The sequence below is a fragment of the Pezoporus wallicus genome, unplaced genomic scaffold, assembly GCF_028554395.1.
Source record: "Pezoporus wallicus isolate ANWC-B61680 ecotype Strahan unplaced genomic scaffold, APGP_CSIRO_Pwel_v1 contig_3710, whole genome shotgun sequence".
NCBI classification, from domain to species: domain Eukaryota; kingdom Metazoa; phylum Chordata; class Aves; order Psittaciformes; family Psittacidae; genus Pezoporus; species Pezoporus wallicus.
In genome coordinates, this window is record NW_026640315.1 from 3308363 (window position 1) to 3334994 (window position 26632).

At 39.2% G+C, this 26632-nt stretch overlaps 1 protein-coding gene and 1 long non-coding RNA gene across 2 annotated transcripts in view; one reads left to right on the plus strand and one right to left on the minus strand.

Annotated features, from left to right (window-relative positions):
* Positions 1-5192, plus strand: part of LOC130604148 (uncharacterized) — a 47781-nt gene extending 42589 nt beyond the window's left edge. Inside the window, exon 4 of the long non-coding RNA XR_008973381.1 lies at positions 5079-5192. This is a non-coding gene — a long non-coding RNA (uncharacterized LOC130604148). The remainder of the gene's footprint in view (positions 1-5078) is intronic.
* Positions 1-26632, minus strand: part of PITPNC1 (phosphatidylinositol transfer protein cytoplasmic 1) — a 77217-nt gene that overhangs the window by 39719 nt on the left and 10866 nt on the right. The window lies entirely within an intron of this gene.

Below are 26632 nucleotides of genomic sequence, written 5' to 3' on the forward strand. Positions count from 1 at the left end.
AGCAAAGATTTCAGAGTAAAACTGTACCTTTCCCATACATGTTCTTGTCAGATATTTAGTGCTTAAGTCCCTTCTACATTCTTGAATGTACCACAGTTCTTACAACTGCCCTTGGACCTATCTAATCTCTCCATTTGGATCTTTCTCTCTCCCAGAGTAATTTATTTCCGCGTATATGTATTGTATATGTATGCTGATCACTTCAATCACATCAATCACATCAAATACAAAGAGCAACCTGTTAATCTAGAAAATGGCTGAGCTACTGCTCAAGCTGCCAAGTACTAGCTCAGCATAAGCAAACAAAAGCATAGTAACAGTCTGACCTCAGAAAATGAGGAGATTCTTGTGGTTATTCCATGTTGTAAACAGCAATCCTATCACGTACTTTAAAAAGCCCAAAAAGCTCAAATCAAAAGAGCAATTAGCTGGGAAAAGACCCCCAAACCATACAGACCTTATTAACAACTGCCAACAAGGCAGTTTGACTAAACAAAATGATAAGGATGGGCTCCCTACCGAAGTTCTGGAATTCCACATAACTCCATTTCATTCCCCTGCTGCAGGCAGGCCACAACAAGGACCATTCTACCTGGACAGGGATTTCCCTTCTCCTAGCACTGAATGGACACCTCCTTCCTCACCAGCCACACACTGGGACAGCGAAGCAAATGATTTGCATCAAAAAAGTCTCTTTCAGCTGACAATTCCAAAGTACTAAGAATGCCTCAAGTTTATATAAAGGTTCTTTAAGGGCAAAAGGTTGCTCTAGGGGAAGGGTGATGTAGCTTGGATCTATTTTCTTTTCCTCTTATCTAATAAGGTAATTTCAGCGGGTTTCTTTGTATTATTTTTCCTCCAACATCTCCTCACAGTGAAGAACAAAACCCACTCTGAAAACTTGTTTGAACTAGTGAAAAAGAGGACTAGAGGGGAAAATGAGGAAAGATACAGTTGTCCTAAAGCTGTCAAATGTCATTCGGGTCAGGCCAATTAATTGTGTGACCCCTGTAACATTTGCAAAAGACCAGTAAATCTCTACATCTACGCACATTGGAAGTGCCTGGAAATTTCAGTGTTACTTATGCTCAGAGTGTTTCTTCCTCTGCTTTCTTCTCATGAGAGAGAATTGATTTATTTTTTTTTAATTAGAATGATCATTCTTTCTCTTTATATCCCATGTAACTTTGGAGAATCTACTCTTTCACTACCAGAAACGTTCCTAAGATATTCAGTAAAATGGTAAGTGGAATAATGCTATTTAAACAATTTGCTGCTGGCACAATCTCCTGTCTACATATTCAGCTTTCTCATCCCTGGTACCTCTTTCACACAAAATGCCCTCAGTTAAGTGATAAATCCTAAAACTCTTTTTCTTGCTAATCCAGTTATCTACCTTAGTCTCTACTGAATCCTTTACTTCTCCATCTCATCATATTTGAGTATTTTGTCTTAGACTTTGAGGCTCTGAAGAGCACAAGTCCTCACACACACCTTTTAACTAGTTCCATGAGAATTCATCGTCTCTTTTTGCCTAACAATAAATGAATGCATTGGTACACAGGCAAAGTTTGTGGACAAAAGGTAGCGTATTTTATTTGATCAACTAGTACAGTTGAGAAAAGGATAACTTTCAGGCCCATAAAGCTGTTCTTCAGGTCTGAAATCAAAGCAACGTACTTCAAAGCTGAATGCAAGCTGAGAAAACATGCTTTGCCTTTAATTAGATATGTATCAGTTAGACCTGACAGTAAAGATACTGCCTGTGGAGTGATAAGGATGTTAGAAAAGAGGAAAGGTGATAAGGTGCTTATCTGCTAATGGAAAGAAAGAGATCAGTAATTTATAGCCTGTGGAATATGAAAAAAGTAGGTGAGGAGAGGGGAGAGGAACTACAATTTGCCATAAAGCCAGTATTTCTTTTGAGATACCTATTGAGATTTTTGCTGTGCCATGAAGTTATGACTTCTAGTTGCCATGGACATCTCTGGAAATCACTTCATAACTGCACATATCACTGCATGCTTTGATTTCTTACTTCTGTGTAGTCCTTTGCAATTTTGCTCTCAGTTTTAATGGCCAAATACAGACATCTTAGTTTCTGCTGGAAATGCTGGCTCAGAAGACTCAAGATGAGTGTACGGTCACGCTGACACCTAATAATGGGGCTTTACTAAAGCATTCATTTGCTCCAGCACTATGAATCAGAGATATCCACCTATAACAACATCATGTTTTGCTAACACAGATTGTTGTTCTTTCACGGACGCACACTACCATAAAATCACAAAGGCTGTAAATCCACCTGAGCACCTGGTTAAGAGTGGGTAGCTGCACACCCACCGCACTCCTCAGATGATGATCAGTGCTGTCAAATAGAAATTGCTTTACAGATGTTGCACAACCAGTGCTTAAAGAAAGGTTCTACTTTTGTGATGTGACTCAAAATCATACACACCTCAATTATACCTAAGATCTGACAGAGGTACCCAAGGCAGCTCAGCGTGGTGCTTCTCACTTGGAAGATGCTGGGGAAAACAGAAGGTACCACCACTAGCGCTGGACAGCTCTTCTGTAGGAATCTACTGCTGCCCACCCCTCCCTAGGCAATGACTTTCCAATGACAGATCCAACACCAGTCAAGTGGAAATACCCACCTTTCATAACCAGTGAAATGACTGCACTGTCTGCTTGAAAGCAGTTCTTTTTGCAAAAGAGACATACTTTTACATGTCCTTTAAAGCAGCTAACTCAGCTCTCTTGGGTGCTGGTCATTTGGTTTTATCTGCTTCATGAAATTTTAATCTATCTTTCAGAAATTCCTGAAATTTAAATGCCTGGGGAAGAAAGTCACAGATTTTTCTAAGTTCCTATCAATAGTGTGGAAAAATAACACTTTACAGCAGTAAACACTACTCGTTATTCCTGTAAGGATGAGCTGACATGCCACTTTTACTTATGTTGCTCTATTACAATCTGAATTCCTGCGTTCTTAGCTGTAAGATACTGTTTCAAGGAAATCAGTAAAATTTCATGCAGTGGCACCTGATCTGAATTTGGCTCTGGAGAAAAGCTCTTTGTTTAAAACCACTTCAATTTAGTATGGGGAAATGACCTTAATATCAAAGGAAGCACTTCAATAGACAACTGCACTGCATGTGGAGTTCTGAAGACATTGCTACCTAGCAGACTTGATGCTTCTCAACTCCTAATGAGTAGACATTGTCTCAGTGCTGACTTCTCTCTTCCTTCAACAGGCAGATGGTGTTTGCCTAGTGGGGGTTTATTCATACAAACCCCGAGGTTTATGTTTGCAACAGCATAATGATGGACAACCTGATTTTGTTTAAAATTATAAATGAGACCAGAGGCACTTTTTTAGTGTTCTTGACATAGGAGGGGAAAAAACGGAAAAGAAAATAACAGGGAGTCCACCCTGCACACCCCTTATTTGTAGAACTCCCATAATCTTCAGCAGAAGCTGCACAAGAAATCTTTGTAGAGACATGTCTGAATATTTTTCAGCCTGACTGATTATTGCTGAGTTTTTAATCTAATGCTAGTCTTGGAGTACAACCTTTGCAACTTTATGTGGAATGTAACAGTAACGTTCTCTCAAAGGAGAAATTACTCCAAAGCTATTCATGACCTGAAATTTTTATACCATTCCTTGATGTTCTTACCTGAATGCTCACAGAAAATGTAACAGATTTCTTGTTGGCTTCATCTTATATGTCAATTCTCACATTCAAAAGAACTGTTGCACCTTTTCATCTACATTTACTTTTCTATAACTAAACTAAACCATCAGGGATGGTGCTGCCATTTCAATTTCTGCAATTTACTCTCCTAAGTCAGTAGTGAGATCCCTCCCTGCAGTTAGAAGCTGGAGTCCAGAAGATGCCAGATGTGGTTTATACCTATTCAAGGTAATGACTGTTCAGCACACTGCATTTTGACAATGGAAAATAAATCTCACACAGTGATTCATGCTTAAACATGTCAGTGGCTTCTAGTCCTGACCTCAGAAAACTGCAAAGGTAAAACAGGAAAAAAGAAGAAAACCATCACCAGCTAAAGTGAAACAGATCTGTGCTTATGCACAAATGTGCTCCTTCACAGAGGAAGATATAAAGAGCAAAATCCTGTCTCTGCTGATGGCAATAGGTGCTCTGTCACTGACCTCCATTTAGTAAAGATTTACTTCTAGCAAGAAAATCTAATGAATCGACTTCATCATCAGTTGCATCTGTCTAGCTACACTGAATCCAAGGACATTGATTACGGCAACACAGTAGCAATTTGATTAAGGAATTCCGATTTAGGGAATGCTGTCTCATTAATAGAAACAATCTTCAAACTGACTGATACGCTTCTGATTTGTTTTCAAGTCATGGTCTTTGGAGGACTCTGTTAGAGAGCATTATTTTAAGGTCTTAAGGAAGACCTAAACCCCACATTGCCATAAATAGAAGTTTACAGTTAGATATTGAAGACAGGCAAAGAAAGCATTAATCTTACTTTATATTTGGTTAATCAAAACAGAAATCAATACCTCAACCTTAAAAAACGTGTTTGTGACAGAATAGGGAATTTAGCCTCAATCTAGTGATTCCAGTTCAGTGCTTTTACCACAAGACACACCGGTAATGTTTTTGAAGTTCTAAACAGTAATTATACAGATGTGGTTTTTCTTATCGCACTCACTGACTATAAATCCTTCATCCTATTATTGTTATTCTGAAATGGGGAAGCCTCACACATCCTCATGTTCATCAGGAGGTTGAGGCAGACCCCTCACCTTTGGGCACTCGCAGCATGGCTGGTAGAGCACCAGGATTGTGCCTCTGATCCCCTCACTTGGGCAAAGGATGACTCACAGCTATTACGAGTAATGCAATAATATCTTTTCCATGACAAGCTCAAGGTTCTGACAAGGTGATCAGTTTTCCTTGTTATTAACATTCCTAGGTTGGTTTTAACTAGCATCCAGGAGTGTACAATGGGGTGGCAGCTGATGTTTCATGTATTGGTGGATTTGTATTGAATCAGGTTTTTGTCTTTCGCTTTTGTTTCAGATGGACTTGGCTTTCAGAACTATTACTTTGTAAGCAATAGAAGTGTCTCCTATTAACCACCACCTCAAGGTTCTACTGTAGGACATGGCTATGGAGGGAAATTAGTCAGACTTGTAATCATTGCAGAGTTAGAAACCTTTCTGCTATTCAAATGATCATTCTCTTTGCCTGGATAACCATGTGCAGGAGGAAAATAAACTCACTGTAAATTCAAGCTTATGTAGCACAATTCACCAGTGGGAAGGCAGCAGTTTATATTTCTAAAACAGTGATTTTCCTGGTAAAATAACTACAATGTGGGCTAGGGTCATGTGAAAGAGTACTGCTGGGTTTGAGTGATGGGAAAATCTGCAAGGAAAGCATGAATATAAACAGAGGATGCAGAAGGGATGTTCTGCTCCAGTGTAGTGCCTTGTGGAGATACCCAACTACCACTGAACTGCTATTAAACCTCCTTTAGCCTGCCTGACTAGCAGCGTGCAGTCTACACTAACACATTGTTTGACTTCTAGTTTCCAAGCTGCTTAGAGCAAACCAGGCACCTCTGCACTGCGTGCTCTTTGCCATGTAGAAACATCTGAAATGCAAAGTAGATTTATGAACTGTTATGTTAAAATGGTTGTTCCTGAGGCACAAAATACAGCAGCTCCAGAAGCAAGGGTAGCCTTCTAAGTTATTGTCTTCAACTGCAGATCTATTTTGACGCACACAAAAGATCAATCAACCTTCTGAAACAATAGAATTGACACGTTACAAGAAGGAATAACACCCAAAATCTACATGACTGACTTTATCTAATTACAGATTATTAGTGAGGTGTCACAGTTACACAGTTCCAAGTGTGATTTTATCTTTGAGTTTAAACCTCTTAAAGGTGTAGTTGCTCTTGAAAACCAGTTGTAGGAACAATCTGAATTGAGCAAGGGAATGCAGAAAACCCAGCAGTGAGAAAAATGTGCAGAGGAGAGAGAAGCCGTATGAGAAACCAAGACAGCAGGATAAATAATAGATGCAAGAGAATTAAAGTGAAGTATTTCAAAGGGTTATTTTGTCTACAGATGATTTTATGGGATTTATGCCATTACTGCTCAGGACAGTGATCTGTGTAAAACCTCCTATGCCAAATAAATAGTAAAGATTTAATTTCTGGCAAAATGCTGTCCCTGTTACAAGATTTCCATTGCTTCAGCACAGCACAAATGAGGGAGCTGACCTTGCCTGTGTAGTAATTTGCCTGCCTAGTAGGCCTTAGACTAAATTAAAGCTAGGATGGGAAAGCACAGAACGAGCTGTCAGGAAGGCAACACCACTTTCTGAGCGAGCAGACAACAAATGGTTTAAAGTAATTTCATTTAAAAGCCAGCCAGATTAACAAGGTCTATAGAAAACTTAACCAGGAATACTGTAGTAGCAACTATAAACATCTAGGTCCTAAAATCTGCATGGAAGTATGGTGCACTGCTGTGATTTGAGGCCCTAGAAAATCATGCAAGTCATTTAGTGGTGTAATGTCACTTTACCCTAGTAAAGAGTCTGACTAGTTAAAGTTTAGGGTTTGGCTTGAAAGTTTTCTTTTCATTAATTCCTGCCTGCACCCGTGGTTCACAATGCACTACACATCTGCTGACTTGCATCAGCAGTCCTCTTCAGCATTGCCCACACCCATGGGAACATGCTTTTGTAGCCTCACAAACAAACAGTTGCGGCAGGAACAGCTCGCATGCTGTGAAGTGCAAGTCTTCCTGCTTTCACGTTTGCTTTGCCTTTTCAAGGAAGAAATTACATCCTTCAGATACTTCATCTGCTTCAATCCCTGTGAGTGACAGCTCAGCAACAACACACTGCACGTTCAGAAAGACAGTATCCTCCTCTAGCATTTTCAGCTAAAGCAGCATGGTCTTCTCTATAAATGTACAGCTTCCTGGCACATAATGGCTTGCAACGTGCAGGAGTGATACTGAAATCAAGAGGAGCAGGTCCAGATCTGTGGCTAATAGGTGTGCAATGAAAATTAAAATAAATGAAAATTAAGTTGCACGTTTTCAGCTTTCATGCAAATGCTTTGCCAAATATAGCTCATGTCCTGCTCCAACGGCAGTAATTTCATGTTTCCACCCCAGCTGTGCTATTGAAAAAAGCCAGCTGTTTACAAGCTCATACAATTCTGAAGAATCAGTTTTTATTAACAATATTTTACAGTGAGTCAGCTGGTTACATTTTTCAACCGTTTACACTGTGTGCTTCCTACAGAAATACCAGCAATATTCTATTATTCAGATTTATGAAGATACATGGATTTCCTACAAAGGATGCATATACATTTTCATGAGGCTAAAATGCCCTCTGTTCACAAAACCAGAAAGAACAGCTAAAAGGGACTTACTGTGTGGATTGACCACTTACAGTCTGTCAGTAATACATCCTGAAACACTTCTCATCTACTGTTCCCTACTTACAAGCACCTGCCTTTGGTTAAGCCACAAACACTTCATGCCTTATCTAAAGCTTATTGCTTCTCAGGCACAATTTACTTAGCCTTACAGTGCAAAACTGGACTGATATCTATCAAATACTATTGATAGTTTTCCTAAGTCAACACCAAAGCATATTTTATTTATTAGCCACTATTCATTCATGAGATTGTAGTCACGTGCACCTACTCTATACAGAGGGTGACACGTGAATCTGTTCACTCGCAGTGACATTCTCCATGGATTAGTGACGGTGGTGGAGAAGCTTGTGAAAGAGCAAAAACTCTGATGTGGCTTTCTATTAAAATAAATAAGATTTTTTTTTGGAAAATCAGAGAAGAATCTAGTGCGCATATACATTAAACACATTTCTGTGGGCTAGAGAAAGGAAGTGCTGTGGAGAGCCTGACCATGCGATACATCACAGAGCTTGAGCCTCAAAGCAGAGTTTGAACATAAAGGTTAACTCCTCTCAAGTGCAGGATGCTTAAATATCTGCATGCTTAAATGATGTTTAAATTATTTCTTTTAATTCAGCTCGGTTTAAGCTGGGAGTATTCAGAGTTGCAAATATCCTCTGACCCATTCAAACAAGTGCAGAAATGGACTTGGGAGTTTGGGTTATCTCTAACCATAAACAGACCAAGCACGTGTGCATCTACTCATACCTTCATAAATCATTTCTCTCTCTTTGCATGGCTTATGGCATTTGCTTAATGTTTAACTAGAACTTCTTTCCCCTCAGGCTTCTTCTCTCTAATTACTCTTCTTCAGTAATTACTCATTTTGTGACTTGGAATAATCTCTCCCATAGCAAAACCATCAGCTTTCCAGTGCAGAGAATATGATGCTTTCAGAAAAAAATTGTGCCCGTCAACTTTGAGTTTAGAAGCACCAAAGAGACTACAAAGAATTCCATAAACTTTGCCAGAATCACAGAGGGGAATAATCCTGCAATTACATTTTTTGGCAAGCAAGTTCCTTATGATGCATTTTAGGCAGTAGAACTCTGCTTATAGATATGAAAAAAAGAACTTTCTTAGGGTACACAACCTACAATGAGAAAACTTAAGTATGAGAATTTAGAACTTACTGTTTACAAGCTGAATGAGACAAACCCAACCTGCCTTCTGATACCTTAGCCAGAAGTGAAATTGTTTGCTACTTCCAGGGGAGCAAAAATATATTCACAGTCCAGAACATTTCATGTTGTTATCACAAATGCTTCATCTTACTTTCTGATCTTCTAAAATAAAACTGACCTCAATTCGATTTTACAACACGATTGCTTTATGCCTGCATCCTGAAGATAAAAATAATGTTAAACACAACCCTGTGTCTGCAAATAGCTGAGGTCACTCCTACATCTCTGTGCCTAACCTAGAGATCAGGGTGATGAAGATATTATGGTTATCCGAAGTCATCTGATGAAAAGAAGTACATGAGAGCAAGGCTTGAGTTATATAAGAAGGAAATGAAGACATACTTTCCTCCCCATCCCCAGATTTATAAAACACTCTGAAATCTCAGAGCTAATACCAAAAGAAGATATATTGTTCCCATTTTAGTTCATTAGAACAAACATTTTGAAGTTAAGAACCTACCCTCTAAGTCTGCAAGTGACAAACCCCCCCCCAAACATGCTGAAATAAGCCACTACTGTAGCAACTTACTCCTTTTGCACTGATGCCTTTTTCTTTTTTTGCATAATATAATGCAGCAAGTACATTTAGGGTAGAAATCTGTCTGCTTGCTATTGGTTTATGGAAAAACAAAACTGCAGCCAAATAAACTCCCGGGCAAGAAACTTGAAGTTTGCTGCAGAACGCAATGCGACTGTGACATCTGTGAGTGCACATGCCAGCAAAGGGAGGATGCTCGGGACAAGATGTGCCATCTAATGTCTGTGCCTGGGCTAATCAGAGAATACAGAGCCTTCCATTTAAAACTTCTCCCCCGTGAAGGTACAAATACTTTTACAATACACAGATGAGCAGAATTCCTGCTTTCCAGCACAACAGAGAACGGAAGCTCTTACGTAAGTATAAGCACAACTTCCAGGAAGAAGCACATTCCTGACTGACAGACTCCAAAGCCTCCAGATCAGACATTCTTTCAATACCACATGAAGAATAAAAGGAGGATGAAGGCAAGGAATTCCTGCCAAGGACTCTATATGCTTAATTCAAGTTTATCATAACCCAGAAACGCAAAGCTATGTGGTGTCCAGATGTTTTTGACAGATGGTGTCACAGCATTAAGCATTCTACCAGTGCTTGTCTGGTTTTACTGACCAGGGTCAGATCCCAAACAAATCCTGGCAGGAAAGATGTGGACATAACAAAACACTACCAGCACCTCCTCTGGAACTGAACTTGGAAACAGTACACGGGAGATACAGAAAATTACAGCAAAGCTGCAGATTTTAACTAACGCAACAGAATTACACAGGTTCATGGTACTTACAAAGATTAGAGAAATAAGACCTTTTACAATATGTTGTGTCTTTATAGCGCATGGATTTAAAAAATCCAGCTACTGAAATCTCAAATGCAGTAATGTTCATGTCCACTTTTAACTGTTTTATCTGCAAAATGCCAGTGAAAACTTTAAAGCCGATATCAAAGCAATGCATCTTGTCTGCCAGAACACACGATATATAACACAACATCATTATTCTGAGGAATCCAGTAAATTGAAGGACTGCAAACCAACTTAACAATTTCATTAGAAACTTAAATATTTATGAGGACCCAGACACAATCCCTCAAACCTTCACACAGTCAAAAATACATCATTCCAGCATACACACAGGGAGGTAATCACCTTTCCCTAAGAAAGTTACACATACTAACAGAGTTAAAGTGATGATGCTTGGGGTAAATGGAACAGAATTTCTTGGGCTTATACTGCAAATAAATACCTATATTCTGCCTACAATCTTTTTGCACAGGAGCTGTAAGCCATAGCTGGCAATCTATCAATGAAGATATGCAGCCTGTAATAGAATCCAACGCTACAAATGGAGCCTTGACAATATACCAGGGAACTAAAAAACTTGTAGGATAGATATTGCTGCTCTACCTCTGCTGGATACCAGCAATTGCAGCCATTGACATTAGCAACAGCAAACAAATGAGCAGCTCCTGGTTCTGTGCTGGCCTGAGCACCCTTCTGAAGCAGCCTGTATACCACAAGTAACAGAGAAAACAGTTTCTCAGTACTTGCAAGTGGGAATATCTTTTTACTGCAAAGAATGTTCTCTGGTGTTCAAACCTTCTGCAACAGGGAAGTTTCTAAAAGGCCACTTCAGCTGGAACAGATCCTGTTGAGTTCAGTGGAAAGACTCCTGTTGACTCCAGACAGCTTTGAACGTAAGCGAACAAACAGCTTTTCTGCACTTGCTACTCCCAAGTTAACCACTTCCTCATTAGTTAGAGCCAGCTGCGTCATTTGGAACCAGTCCTTTGGGTATAAGAGTTCATGGTGTACAGTAGCACCAGGGAATAAAGCTGAAAACCATAACAACAGAATGTATAAATAGATAAAATCTCTCTATAGAGGACCTGGTTTTCTGCCCCCAGGCCTTCAAATTACAGCAGAGTGCTCTGAGATACTCACGTGATTACAGTTTGGGCAAGTACTGTAAGGTTACAGCAAGGCTGTAAGCTGCTGGTATAGACACATGTTTAAAGTGGAAAACACAGAGCTCAAATGCATAAGACTTAGAAAAAGATGGTTTTGTACAAAAGATGGAGGATTAATCTGGAGCATTCTGCTGTAGACCCCAATAACAAAAAGCACCCAAAACCCCAAACCAAACCTTCCCCCTCCTACAAGAGCTAAACAAAACCAACCCCTCTCACCATAGTCTAAAAATACAGTTAAAAGATGTCATTGCTTCCTTTCCTGCTACCCCACGGCCTTCTACTACCCAAACAAACTCTCACCAAGTCATTGGTTCAGGCTCAGAGGGAGGAAGTGGTTGCCACAATGGCAACCCAATGAAAGCTCTTTGTCTAATACTCTTTTTATAGCATGCAGCAAGAACAGATAGCAAGAACACAGTGGTTGCACGCAGACATAGCTTCCCCTAGTTCATCATCTCCTCATTTGATGAACTTCCTACTTCTCACAGAAATAAAGTATTCAGATGAGTTTATAGAACACTTTGACATACGTTATGTGGCTGTGAATTATTCCTCGGGAAACACAGAAAGGTATAATTAAGGGAAAAGATGGAAGAAAAGATTAAAACATGAATGAATCTCACTACAAACTGGTCTCCCAGGCCAGTCAGTAATCAAACTGTAGTCTAGCATACCTTTAAATGGATGTGGTTCAGTCAAACATTCCTAACAGTATACAACAGCATTACTTCTAAGTGCAAATGTCACTTTTATACTACTTTAAGATGTTCTTTATTTCTACAGGTGTGTGACAGTGAAACATTTTTAGTAAAGCATTTTTTACCCTAAAAACTTTATGAACTACCAGTTTTCTTAAGCAGATAATGCTAAACCTGCATGTGAATACTCAGTGCTTCATTCTATAACTCAAAGGCTGAGCAAACGCATGCTGAAGCATTTCCTAACACACTTAAGTGCTCTAGTGCTCAGCTTCTCAGGCTGTTTTAATGTGAATCTCTTCCCTGTTTGAAAACCTTTGCAGCAGGAAGAGGGGGAGGGGATGTCACAGCACCTACAAAGTGTTCCCAAAACAAGGAAATATGGAATTAAGCAGGACCTGGGGTCTGGAGCCTGTCTAGGAATATTTTAGACAGGCCAGAGGATAGTTTTGATGAGAGCTCCTGGCAAATTCTTATTGCAGGATCCACTTTCCAATACTCGTTAATCTTTGTAATACCCCATTCCTCCCTCTCTCGCATTCACTGCATGGAATGAATACATACAAGGAATGTTCATGGTTAATTACCCAACTCTGAAACCTAAATTCTCTATTTCTCTTTTTCTGCTGTTGTTGTTTTGCCCTGTGCTCAGCGTGGACTGCACAATTCTCCTGAGAAGCAGATAACCATCTGGGCAGGCTGTGAATTCCTCACTGCCATGGCTGAACTGCCATCCAGCACCTCAGACAGATAAATTAAAGCTACACAGCAGAGCAGGCATATTCTTTAGTTTCATCTTTCTCATTAGGATCTGATATACGTGCTTCCCAATGCTGGATTATCAAAGCCAGTCCCTGCCACTGCAGACTACCAGGCTACCCAGGACTTCTTGAATCTTTTCCTCTATCCAGGCTGTATACAAGTAGTTAAACCCAAGGAAATTAGTGTCTAAAATTCTCCTCTTTGAAAGGATGGTAATGAGAAATTTGCTGTCTTAATTGGTCACAACTGTCACTGAGAGCCAGCTATCAGTTTGGCTCTGTGGGAAGCTTGCAGTGTTACTTCTGTTGGAGCCAAATGGTTGTCTTGCTGTGAGCACAAATGCTGACAAGTAGGGCAATATGTGGGAAGAAATCTGGCACTTCCAGTGGGATGTGTGCATGCACACAAGCAGTTATGGGTTTGTATACTGGAAGTGTATCCTCTAGTTGACTCCACTAAAACTGTCATGTGCCCATTCACTTATGATCCTGAATAGCTCAATAGCTCTACCTGATATAATCTGGATGTCCAAAGAACTCACACCAAAAAAGAAACCAAGAGACATACATTAAATTACTTAATAAAGAAAAAACACCCATGGTGTTACAATAAAAGAGCAGGTAGTGCACTGATCTTAAAAATCATGTTTAATGCCAAAAAGGGGGGGGAAAAAAATCAAACCAAACTTTCTGATTGCAACTTGTTTCTTTAAATTTCAATTGCCAAAACCAGTAAATACTATTTAAAAAAATCTAAGAAGCTTAAAGTGAGGCCTAAACACAAAAGAGGACTTACTGTTGCAAAGCAAAGTTAAGTTCACTTAAGGAAAGACGCAAGACTGCACTCAAAGCTGCTGGATGACAATATGGTGTTTTCATGTCATTTTCCCATGGCACTCAGTGATATCAATGCTACAGAGGCCGGGAAGCGTGACTGATTATTGCTTTATTTTCTTAGTCCTTCAATAATTTCTAGCACATAAACACATAATAACCATCAACAGAAGACAAAAGCTGAGGTCTGACAACCAAATAAGCCTTCCAAAAGGGCAGAGTGTTTAATTCAATTTAATTCAGTGAAGGGTCAGAGCTGCTCTTTTACATCTCAGAGGATGCTGAGAACAAATAGATTGGTATTGCAGAACTTGATCATAATATGTGGAAGGGAGGAAATGAAAGCCAGAGTTTCAGCCTTGGGTTTGTCTTTGCTAGCTTTTCCTGTATTACCTGGCTATACTGCCTTAAACACCAGAGACAGAGCACACTCTTCTGCAGCCACAAGGTTTGAACTTGAGGCTTGCTGCTGATACTGTTATTCTAGTCCTTCACTCTGCAACAAAGACCTGACAACCCCAACTACCTGACAACTGACTTCCCCAGGAATGACTAAAGATTCCTTCATATGAATAAATACCTATGAAGGATCAAGTTTACTTGTTTCCTTTTTTTTTTTTTTGGACCTGTAGGCATGAAAGGATAATTCAGTAATTTCATTACATCAGGAGCATAAAACCAGCACTGGTTTTCCACTTACTATTGAAGGTAATCAAGCCCAGCTGAAATACTGTGCTCTTCTGCCATTCCATTTTTACATTATTTTCTTCCTCTTTCTATCTATTGGTGAGATTTGTATCACAAAACCATCAGCCTTCACAAAATGGATGCTTTTATCTTTGCAGCTGAGGTGGTTGTGAAGTCAGAGTGATGAGAAACAGTTTTCTACGTTAGAGGATACTTGCCACGTGATTAACTGGAAGACGCCACTGCGGTATTTCTATTTCATCTCCGTGAAGACATGCATTGAGGGCAACAACAAAGCACAATATGCACTTTTACAAGCCTAGCAACGCAAGCAGTCCCAAAGGGAAGCTTGCAGAGACACGCTTGCCTCTCCACTCAACCGCAGATCAAATGTTTCACTGAAGCCATCTGACTGACATTTCCCTTTCCAATGACAAGGAAAAGTGACATTAAACAAATTCTCAGGTTGCCATTGGATATTGGCTTCAAAATTGTTTTCTAGTCGTCACATCAAGCTCATGGAAACTCCTAGAACTGCAATTCCCACTCAAGAATACAAAACCATGAGCAAAAGGCAGTATTTTATCCTTTCAGAAATACACTAAAACATAGAAGAAATTAATCTGAAATCTCTCAGATAACACCGTCAGCTTAAAGATCTGTAGAAATAACTAGTGAGAAGCTCAAAGAAGTGGAACAACTTTAGATTTTCTTGAAATGAAAGATGAGATGTGTTTTTAGAAGGTTATATGAGGATGGTGTTTAAAGAAGATGAGATTTAAGGGGGAGCAAATAATCTATGAAACAGTATTGATAATAATAAAAATACAGACATTTACTGCAGTGCAAGCTCAGCATGGGCTGATTTGTTTGGCTCACCTGCTCTGTACTACCATGGCTAGATTGCAGCCTCACACTTGCAGGTGTAGATAACTGACTGCAATACTGCACTCCCAAGTGTGCCTGCATTCTTAGCTCCTTCTTAATTTTTGGTAACTTTGACTTTTGTTGTATTAGTATTGTTTTGAATGAAGGATAAATGAGTTTGTAACTGAAGCCAGATAACTACTCTCATCTCCTACTCATCCGAATTTGACTTGAAGATGGTCACTGTATTTATGAATCTGGCCTAAAATACCGTAAGCAGCTGGCAGTTTCACTTAGTATTGCCCTGACAATAACTCCAGTGAAGCAGGTTAGTGAATGTGTTGTGTATTTACCAGCTCTACTGTTTATATTGCTATCAACGATGTTGATACTGTAGCAGGTCGTTGCCAGTTAAGTAAAACACAAGTTCATGTTACCATCAACTATTTATTTTACAATTGACATGGGCAGTAAACTGTGTAAATAAGTAGCAGTGTTTTCCTGTTAACAGAACTGTATTTAAAGTTTATGCCACCAGCAATGGTAATATGAAAACGAACCATTCACACTGAAGAGATTTATACCTAAAGCATAAGCACAGAAAGTAACAGATTACCTATCATTAAGCTTGCTGACAACTTCCATTAGAAGAGATTGTTCTCTTGTTGGTAACAACTCTGCTAAATTTTAGCTGCATGCATCTACTTCAGGCTGAAGAAAGCCACAATCAGAATGGCTCTGGAATGTGTAAGAATAATAGTAATTATTAAATTAAACATAATATTTATTGTACTGGAAATAAGTGCTGTAATTTTTTTCCTTTGGAAAGCTCTCATGCCTTGAGTGGGCTAGAAAAAGGACTTGAAACTCAGCAGACATGTAGTCTTTGCATAAATACTTCTGCTATTCTCATGAAAATCTACTCATATTTAGCCCCTTGGCTAAATATAAACCTTCAAATTCAAGCTTTTGCAAATACAGTCCATATTCTCAACAGAAGCTCGTTAGAGCTTTCCAGGAGAATTATCAAAACACAGGTTTTTTCTTGCACACTCTCAAGCCTCTCACAGATCCTACTATATATAGGATACATATTTTCCTTGTATGTTATCACACTTTTTTTCCCTATTGCTTATTCTCTTCTATCATATGCTATTATGTACCTTTAAAATGATTATTTTATCTACTACTCCATTACCTCAAGGGCAGAAGTCTGTGCAGTGCATCTCAAGGTTCTAATACTGATAATACAGATGGGCACTCACATTAGGCCATATGATCCCGTATCACATGGTGCCCCTGCTCCTTGCAGGGGGATTGCATTAGATGACCTTTAAAGGTCCCTTCCAACCCAAACCATTCTATGTAGCCAAGCTTTTCTTTTCCTCAGAATGTTTTAAAAGCCCCTAAATAATTACAAACAAAAGCTATGCTTAAGGAAATCTTACCAACTTACGGGAACAGTGATGGATGGCTTACTGGATATTGGTGCCCTTGTGTACATAAACATCATGGCACAATTAAATAATCATGTACCACTTCTCCTTCCTCTTTGAAGTCGCTGCATACTAATGTAGATGATTTTACATAGGGCTTCTGCTTCATTTGCTGAAGAGCTGAAAAACAGACTGGGAAAGGAGAACTGTGCCAGCTCAAGGTCATATGAACTGAAGAATCCACATCAGCACGTGTCCTCTGGGCATCACCAGCACAACAGCTCCCAGTTGTGATGCATAAGGATGAGAAATGACAGAAATTAAGAAATCTAGGTAAGGCAAATTGCTTAAACCCAAATTCTTCACAAGCAATTGTTACCCCTTGTTCCTCACCATCTAGGTACCCCATGTGACACAGATCTGGTTCAAACAAATGCTAACTATTTACCAGATAGCTAAAGTAAATGAGAACTGTGTTTTGAATGGGCTATATAATTCCACTTGAAAAATCAGTTTCCAAGTGTTAAATGTTCAAAATAAGCTAATATTTTCAACTCAAAGTCTCAATGCAGATGTTCATCATCTGTAAAATTAGAAAATCTGTTCATTTTATGAAAGTGTAATGAAAATAAATTGATTAATGTTTGGTAAAACATTCAGACACTTAAATGATAATCAGCACTCAAACCTATGAGAGAGTGATTCCAACTTCAGAGATGGGTAGTAAATCACTGAAAAAGACAATAGAATTCTATAATGAGACAATGGTGTCGACTTGAGCATTGCCCAGCCTTGCCAGGAACCAGCTTCATGGAAAATAGATCCAAAAAGCAAAACTGCATGGGTAATGTTAATTTTGGCACCTCCTATTTTCTAAGTGCTTGTCCTTGAACCCTTAAATGATAATTATTAAACCAGTCTATGGTGATAAAAAATGAAATTATGATTTGATTACTGTTCTGGAATCTATGATAAAAGACACAGGCTACTGAAATCCTTGTAGACAGGTTGCCTATGAACACTGAAACAGGGTGGCAGCTCGCAGAGGTGCTTTTTCCTTCTTCCTGCTTTTGCTGCCCCTTTTTTCTCATTTGTGGTTCAATAAAAGCATTCAGATTTCAATTCTTATCTTTTGGATGTGTTATATTCGCGCTATAGGAAACAAACAGCAGTATTTTGGTTTCTTTCTCTAAAGAAGACATTAATTGAGAGCAGAGTAAGCAACAGCAAAACCCCCCACAAGACATCAATACAGAGTAGAGTAAGCAACAGCAAAACTTCATGTTTTAAATTGGAGAAGCAGCCAAATTAATTTTGAAAGCTTCTTCGTTGGAGGCTGAAAGGCTTTGTACAAACTTCATCCTGGAGTGATATTTTTGGCTGTAATATAGGGGTTTGTAATGGAAATGCTGACAGGCCCATAATTACGGAAGCACTAGCGGGCACCACTATAATAGTATATCAGATAGGCATAGGACTTAAATGAGATACAAGGTATCAAAAGATGTCAGTGTCTGTCCTCATTAAAGCAGCACTTAAAATTCCTTTTAACCTCCATTAACTCAAACCACGAATTTGATGTTCAGAAGGGCACAGACAATGGTACTAACACTTGCAATTAATACATCCCCTTTAGTACTTCAAACTAAATTGGAGCATCATCATAACTGTTTAAACTCATAGAAAATGCAAAAAATGAATAATGAGAACATTTCTTTCTACAGGACAAACTGAAGCCATTTAAAGCAATATAAAAACGACACATTATTTTCTGTGTTCTGTAACATCTTAAAGCTTCTTCCTATACCCAAATATGCAATGATGTATCTGTGATGTAATTACACTTCTGGATACTGGGGAGGATGGAGGGGGAGTTTTATTCTTTGTTCACTGGGTTCTTGTTTGTTATATGACCAAGTCAACTGACAGATTTATATATTAGTATGAAATTCTTGATGCCTGTGCAAATCCCATGCATGCAGAAAAAAGAAGATCAAGCCTGAGGATCCAGGAGCATTGAATAAGAAGTTTACAGCCAATATAGACTTTAATTTTACATTGTTAATCCCACCAAACCCATTCACTAAACTGGTGGCACGATCATAACCTGCACAGTAGATTCTAGTCTTGTAGTATGTAAATTCTGCAATTTCACCTGAGGGTTGTGTGCTATAATCATGTTCTTTTTTTCCAACAGATGCAGAAATACTGCAGGAGGTTACCTTTGAATTATTTCCAACCACATGCTCTATTTCACGACTCCAACAAACCCACTCCTATCTCCTCCTCTGCATTAAGGTGCTTGAAAACAACAGAAAGATTGAATTTGCCTTTCCTGCATCGAGCCAGAAAATAAATTTTTAGGGAAAGTTCTCCTGAACAAGCCCTTTTTCAAGCATGAAAAATACATTAAGGAAAAAAAAAAGGAACTGCATTCTGTACAAATCCAGGTATACAGCTCTTATCAGGTAAGGGAACTAACAAATGTCACATTCCACAGAGGCTTGCCTCACTGGAAATGGGATTGATGGTGGTTTTGATGACTAGGTAGAGAAAGAAAACATCTTGCTGAACAGAAAGTACTTTCCCATGGAAAGCTGGAATAGAACTATTTTGAGTAATGCCCTACTTAAACACAGGGACACCCTCACTCTGTCACTCACACAAACGTGATTTGCATGTTTGGTGGCTTGTAATTCAGTCTCAGACTACAGTAACACCTTATAAAAGATGATTCATAAGATTATTATATTTGCATATTTCCCCATCACTGACAGTGAAGGCTTCCATGGGCCACCAGTCTCAGGACTACGGCCACTGCAGGACAGCATGACCAGCAAACCAAAAAGGTCCCAACATCTATTGATGTCATTCCTATTTGAATGCGGAGCATAGCAGAGCCTGCTGGGATTCCTGCCTTTGTGTCATGGGAGGCTTTCATTTTCTGATGAGGAAAAGAGGTTTTCTCCTGAAAAGGAGAGGTTTTAAGATTTTTATATCCACAGAAGACAATGGAATCGCCCAAGCTGAATGAAGAACAGAGGCCATGTTTTTTACTATTAACTCACTTGATAAAGAAGGTGAGGCAGCAAAGTAGTAAGTGCCAGAAAAATATATTAGTGTTTACCAAGCAAGGCTCATCTCTCCTAGAAGTCTATTGACCAGACAAAAATCTGCTTCAACCTGTGCCGTATTGTATGCCATTTCTCAAATCCTATGTTCCACAATCTCGATAACAGTCCCTACTGTTTGAATTTTCAAACATAATGGGGCCTCTGATAGAAGAGAGTTAAAGAACACACAAACGTGAATGTCATGAAAAATGACTTGTAGTACTCGGTGGGAGGGGAAGACAAAGAGCACTTGCTTGAATCATGAAACTAGGTGTGATTTTTTTCTGGCATTGTGTTATACAAATAGTAACAGGGAGCTCTTTGGCATTCCAGGAACTAAATATAAATATGTGTAACCTAAAAGTATGTCTTCTTAATGCAAATTTAATGCGCTGTTCAAATGCTGGGCAGCTATTATGCTGCCATCACCATTTCATTATGTGCTCTTGGTTTTCCTGATCCTGCTTCCTTCTGACCATTATACCTGAGAGATACACCTCCTGTGTAAGGGTGAAAGATGCAATATGTCAGAGCATGTTCTGCAGTGACTTGTTTGGTTTTCCAAGGCCACAAGATTTTGACATGACAGTAGGTGACAGAAATACTACTTTCTTTCTATGTTAGATCTTACCTTAGAAAGTTCATTTTCAAGTTAGTACCTTCCTACTACAAACCTACCTGTCTTCGTTATCATTTTTAACATAGTTGGTATTAACTCGGTCCATTAATTATATTACAAATGTGTTTAATGTATTATTACAATCTGATGACACCACAATTGAGGTAAATCTTTAATTCAAAACTCACAAGCCTGCGGACAGATAAGTTACTGAGTGTCTCCTACTTTACCTAAAGCAAATGGAATTCTGCAGAGTGCAGTTCCGTACAGAATTTGTCTTGTGTTTCACACACAGCTCCTCATTCAGTGAGTTCTCTCAGGATTCTATTTTTGTATTCTTAATACAAAACAAGGGAAACTCCCACTGACTTCACTGTGAGTGCAAGTGGACTTGATAAAGGGCACTAATCTCACTTATCAGCACACTATACGAATGCTGTCAATTAATTACAACCATATCAAACGCTTGGCTGCAGATAGTCTACATGGTGTGCTTTTCACTTACTGATTTACAGTCAGTGGGAGGAGGTTAGAGCAAAAGTGTAAGAGCAAATCAAAGTTAAACATGGACATGGAAATTTATCTCTGTTTTCAAGACTGCCAATTCTGTGTGCACTGGGCATGAACTAGGAGCGTGGTGATGGAACGGCAGCAGAACAGTGTTTGCTACTGGCAATAACAAAGCCTGGATAAACAAGAGAATCATGCCTCATAACACAGTACCCTATTAGTTTAAATGATATGCATCCTACAGGAGCTAGTAGCTAAAATAAAGCAAATGTTAATTCCTTTCAGAGATAAAATGATCAGAAGAGTATTCAGCTCCAAATGGAAACTAAGGAACATGACATACTGCCAGCCAGCACTTGGCAAAACAACTTCTAATATAGGAAATACTGTTGTACACCACTGCCAAAAAGATTAATAAACGCCCTGAAATTCTAGTTGTTAGCATTATTGCTACCCCTGGTTCCCTCAAGCAGCAGTCCCTAAACAGTCAATGATTTCAATCAATATGTATTAAAAAGAGAATCCTCTCCCAAAGTTTTGTGCTTGAATGCAGCAGATACCCATGCTAAAAAGAAGTATCAGCTGGTAATTCTAATTGGAATTCTGTCTCTTTGCACTCATAATTAATTCAATATATTGTGTTGGCAGTAAGTAAAAACTCTGTACTTTCACCCAGTAGGACAGGAGTTGTATTAATTTGCTTTTCATATGCTTTTTATTTGCTGTCATCAATTCAATGGATTGAACAGAAAGCTGTGAAAGAGCGGATGAGGGCGATTCCTATTACTCAAGGGGAAAAAAGAAAAGTGTGAATAGCACAGCTTGGATGTATAAATATAGAGGGAAATGTTAACACAGCTCTAGTGAAGAGAAGTCATTTCTTAATCTGTCTCTGAAGGGGCCAATGGGTAGTGCAGACACAAGAGACCTACCTGATATGGGCCAATTCGGTATCAAAAGCCCATTTTGCCAAGGTCACTCTGCAGATATTCTAAAAGAAACGTATTTGCCATGAGATAAGCAGAAAGGTCCTCAGAAGGATAAACCATTCTTTAAAAGATATAATAAAAGGTAAAATAAACAGACAGGTGACTTTTATCACTGGAGAAGAGGACACTGGTGGAGTCCCAGAGGAACGTGCACAGGTCTCCAAGTGTTCAATACACTCATTAATGGTGGCAGCACATTCATCCACAACTTACTAAAAAAAACCAAATCCCCAGTGAGCAATATATAAAAGGAACAAGTGATGACTTGAACCCAACAAGGATGGAAAGCTACATTTTTGTAATTAACCTCCTACAAAAAGGATTTAAACGAGGGAGTGGGAGGCCTATTATAGAGAGTACAAAGAGAACAAAGGAGAGAACATCGAGCAGAGAGGATACAGAGTTACAGTGATCACTTGCAGCCTGTGATGCTCAGGGAGCAACTCCTGATTAGATGAAAAGATGAGTAACTTTATCTCCTTGACCCCAGTGGCAATGGACACCTGGAACACCAGCTTAACATTCTTCAGCCCTAATTCACCACAGGGTCACCTCAGTGCATGACAGATGGAAGAATTCAGAGATGCAAATTCAGGCTTCACCATGGTTTTCAACAGACAGAGGAACCACACAGCCCACAGTTTACCACTTCTTAGTACATATCATGCAGCTATTGCTTCTACTTTAGGAAACATATAGATGTACTGCTAGGGACACAAGACTTAACAGTGTGAAATCACAGAGTAACATCTCAAAAGGGTGACCCAGAGGAAACAAGACCTCCCATTTTCCTTAGGAACACAGTACACGAGCATTCCATCTTGGGCTAGTTATTTCTCATTCTTGATAATGGCACACACCACCAGTGCCATCCCACCTTAAGGTAATGAGTAATTTGTAAAGTTGTTCAGAGCTTGCCTGAAAAAGATCCCATACTTAGTATGTTAGAACGGCTTTATGTCACCCACAAGTCTTCGCACTTGCCTGACAGCAACTCCCCAACGTGAACCTCCTCAGCAACTTCATTAGACAGACTGACTGAAGCAGTGCTTCTTGTCAAGAAATGATTCACAGAACAGTCATATATTTTGGGGATTTATCAAAAAATGCTGAAGGTTTAACAGGGACAAACCTGGTAACTCTTCACCAGTTCTGAACCTTTCATCTCATCGGAAATGCAAAATACGAAGAAATATTTGATTTTTGAACCCTAAGAAAAGTAGTTTTCAGCTAGTATCAATCTGCAGGTATGGGACATGGTCAAAAAGCAAAACAGATGCTCCACACCTTTTAAATGTTGATAGCTTTTGTCTTTCCCTGCTTTCTAGAATAGCGTAAGCACATACAGTGCACTAATCTGGTATAGAAAGGACAGTAGGGAACAAACCTTCAGCTGACTTACTGAGGCTAACTTTATATGTCAACTTGCAAAGTTCACTGTGCTGCCAAACAAGTGCATGTTTAAAGCTGACATATGCAAATCCTTTGCACTCAGAAATCAGAGGGTGATAAACTGTTCTGTAGATGAACTGGAAAGAAAGCCCTTTTCCTTTGGAACTCTTGACTGGAAGGTGTCAGAAGCGCAGAAGAAAAATAGGGGTTTGCAAAATAAGAAAGGCAAAACCATACCCTGGCAGCTCTGAAATTTGCATGTCGGTGATTACGTGACAAAATATTTAAAGAATGGCAAAGCTTTCATTATTCAGTGAGTCTGCTTCTTTTCCTACATAGCTGTCTTCTTGTTCCAGTTGCAGCGAAATGGAAAATGCTTTCAACTGTCACCTGATGGAGCAAGTTAATTCTGCCTATTGCTATACATCCTTGTTGTTTATTCAGTTCCTTTTTCTGAGAAATGCCTCCTGTATACATCCTTCTTCTCTCATGTTTCACTTTCTTTCTTTTAGCTGACAAAATGGGTTAAATCTTGGTTTAGTCCAAAAGTCCTGGAGCATTTGCACTGCATTGTCTAACCTGGAGCTAAGAGGGAAGATACCAGAGATGTGAACGCTCAGGACAACAACAGGAACTACCTATCAACACTAACACAAAAATTCAGGCTACAATTTCACACACAGAATCGTGACTGTTAAGAATGAATATTAATAGATAACTGCTAAAGCAGAGCATGAAATAACCAGATATAAACTCAACAGGATGAAGCTTGGTAGAACACAATGGCAAATCTCATAAACATCGAGACAACATTCTGGTCTGTAACTGCTGCAGACTTTGCCAAAACACCAGTTTGACTCAAGCCTCCTACTCTTGTATCCATGTGGGTTATACTGGTTGGAAATGCTAGTTGTCAACAGTCTATTTTAGTTAAGACTTAGGCAGCTCCAGGGCATTACAGGTTTACACAAGGATTCTGGGCCTTTCAAACTCAGTTTCAGCACCAAAAGAAAGCAGAGATCCTACAGCTATACAGAGACATGGGCAGCAAAACACCCAAGCATAACGGCAAACTTCCATTTGGATGCATGGATCTATGGCACAATTCTCAACAGACACGAGCTTCTCATCTATATTCACCACCTTCAGAAACTCAGTTTTAAATTTGATCAAGAACATGTTGCAAACTTGGTGCCTTTTTTCTTAACTCCTTGTTCTTGTCAGAGGTTTGGACTGACTGCAAGGCTGAACCTGGATCTTTCTTCCTTACCATTAAATATGCATGAATACTTTCAAGACTAGTCCTTTACTGCACGCTTACTGTTACATGGGAGTTTCTCAGTGGCCCTGGGGAATGTCCTCAGCTTCTCTGCAATAATAAAGTCACTCAATTGCTACCTATAAGGTAAGCCTGGAAAGCTGAAGTAGCTCACTTAATCTGCAGGTCTAACTCCCAAATCACGTGGAAAAGGTCTGCAACCAAACACGTGAAGTACAACAACCTGTGGACAGGAATGCAATTGCCAGAAGCCTGTAAAAGGCCTTAAGGACCTCCTTGGAAAACTCTTTAAGACGTAAACTCTGACTCTTGCTCCTGTGTACACAGGATGTGATACTGGTTTAAATATCACAAAGATTTCAAGCCAATGCAAACCAGCTTGAAACCAAACCCTGACAAATCATACCGCCTTCTAGAACCACTGTGCTGGGGTTTTCTGGCTTTGCTTTATTCATTGGGCAAAATGCAAAAGGAAAACTGAGAAACAACCTTGCACTGAGTTCAAGAGAAAAATCTCTGTAGGCACACAACATCTGCTGCTGCTGCAAATTAATTGGGTATCCTACAGCTATAAGAAAAACTGGAGGAGCCAGTCAGCCTTTGGTTGATACAAAACAGAATAAAGATGGAACTCTGGCAGCTACCTCTGAAAAGGGTACAACAATCCTCAAAAGGAGACTGCTGTGCAAAACTCATGCAAGAATCTCTGCTCTGCACTTTGCTGTTCATACAATGGCACCAATCAGGCATCTTTTGCATGGTTCTATTAAAATGTATTTTACAAATGCCTTTGCTAATAATCATACTATCCTGACTGAAGTGTTTGTACTTGGTTACCTAATACTCTTGGGCATATGACTTTGTGCAGTAAGTCAGTGTGAAACAATCCTGCTATTTTGAATTAGTTATTTTTCACTTCACTTTCTAGAATATTTCTGAGAGAAAAATCTACAATCCTTTTTTTCCTCCCTAAATATTTGGAAGAATTCAGAATAATACCCCTGTTTCCATCCTTTTACTTTGAAGAATGGAAAAATACGTATTCATATATAAAATATATAAATTATGTGATTTAAGTATTATATATTAAAAAAATGGTTTATATATGTTTATATATGTATTATTTATAACATTTAACTGGTTATATATATATATAAACCACATTTAACTGGTTTTATGGGAGTTGACAAAATTGAATCTAAAGCTATTCTTATGGTTGTGAGAGGGGGACGGTTTGAACAGCTCTGCCAGTAGGATGTGTGTTGCCAGCACCAGGAAGGTAGGTGTAAGCTAACGTCAAACTAAGCCACATAATATTAAGATAGGGCAGACCTCAAAACAGATGTGCAACTCCTTATGGTGTATAACTGAAGGAAACTAAGAGATGAGATGAGGTAAGGGGGTTAATATGAGGAAATCATAAGGAAACAGCAATTGCTGTTCCTCAAATGCTCTTGAGGAGCTGCAGCTTTACACAGACTATGGTCTGCAGAAGAAAGATGAGATACAGTCCTCCCCCTGCACCACAGCATCTCCTCTTGCCCCACATAAGAACATTCTCTTTCTAAAGTCTGAAGCAGAGGATACTCATTGATGGCCACTGCCATTCCTTGGACTGTCACAAGACAAATCGCTCATGTTGTTTACTCCAGTTCTGGCCACTAAAGGCCAGCTGGCATGTCTGAAAATGTCCTAGTGAAATGGCAGGGTCAGAGGCATCCACATTTAACTTGTACCATTCTCACAGCACGATTAAATACAAACATAACCACCTGTTAGGCTTATTTCAGTGGGAGTATCTATTTTCAATTATAGCATTTACTATCCACCCTCAAGTATGGCAAGTAACACCATGGTAACATAAACACAGTGGTGGCTGCTTGAGAAAGTTAAATTATAAATAGCAATGTATAGCCCATGAGGTCCTGGAAATAAACTAACTAATCCATAGGCATTTGTAACTATGACATAACATTTCCACTAAAATGCTGTTTGCCTCATCTCAAACCCACTTGGAATAGATTTGGAAGTTGGGCATCACTTGACTGAGTTCATGTGCAGACATGAAAACAGCAGAGATAGTGGAGAAAATCAGCTAGAGCAAACCAGTGGAAAACTAATAACAAGAAAGAAATAATCCCTGTAGTAGGGATTATTCTGCTTCCATTGAAGCTGATGGGGAAAAAAACCCTCAAACCCAACCTATCCCAAATGTATGAGTCTCCATATTACATAGAACACATTTTTA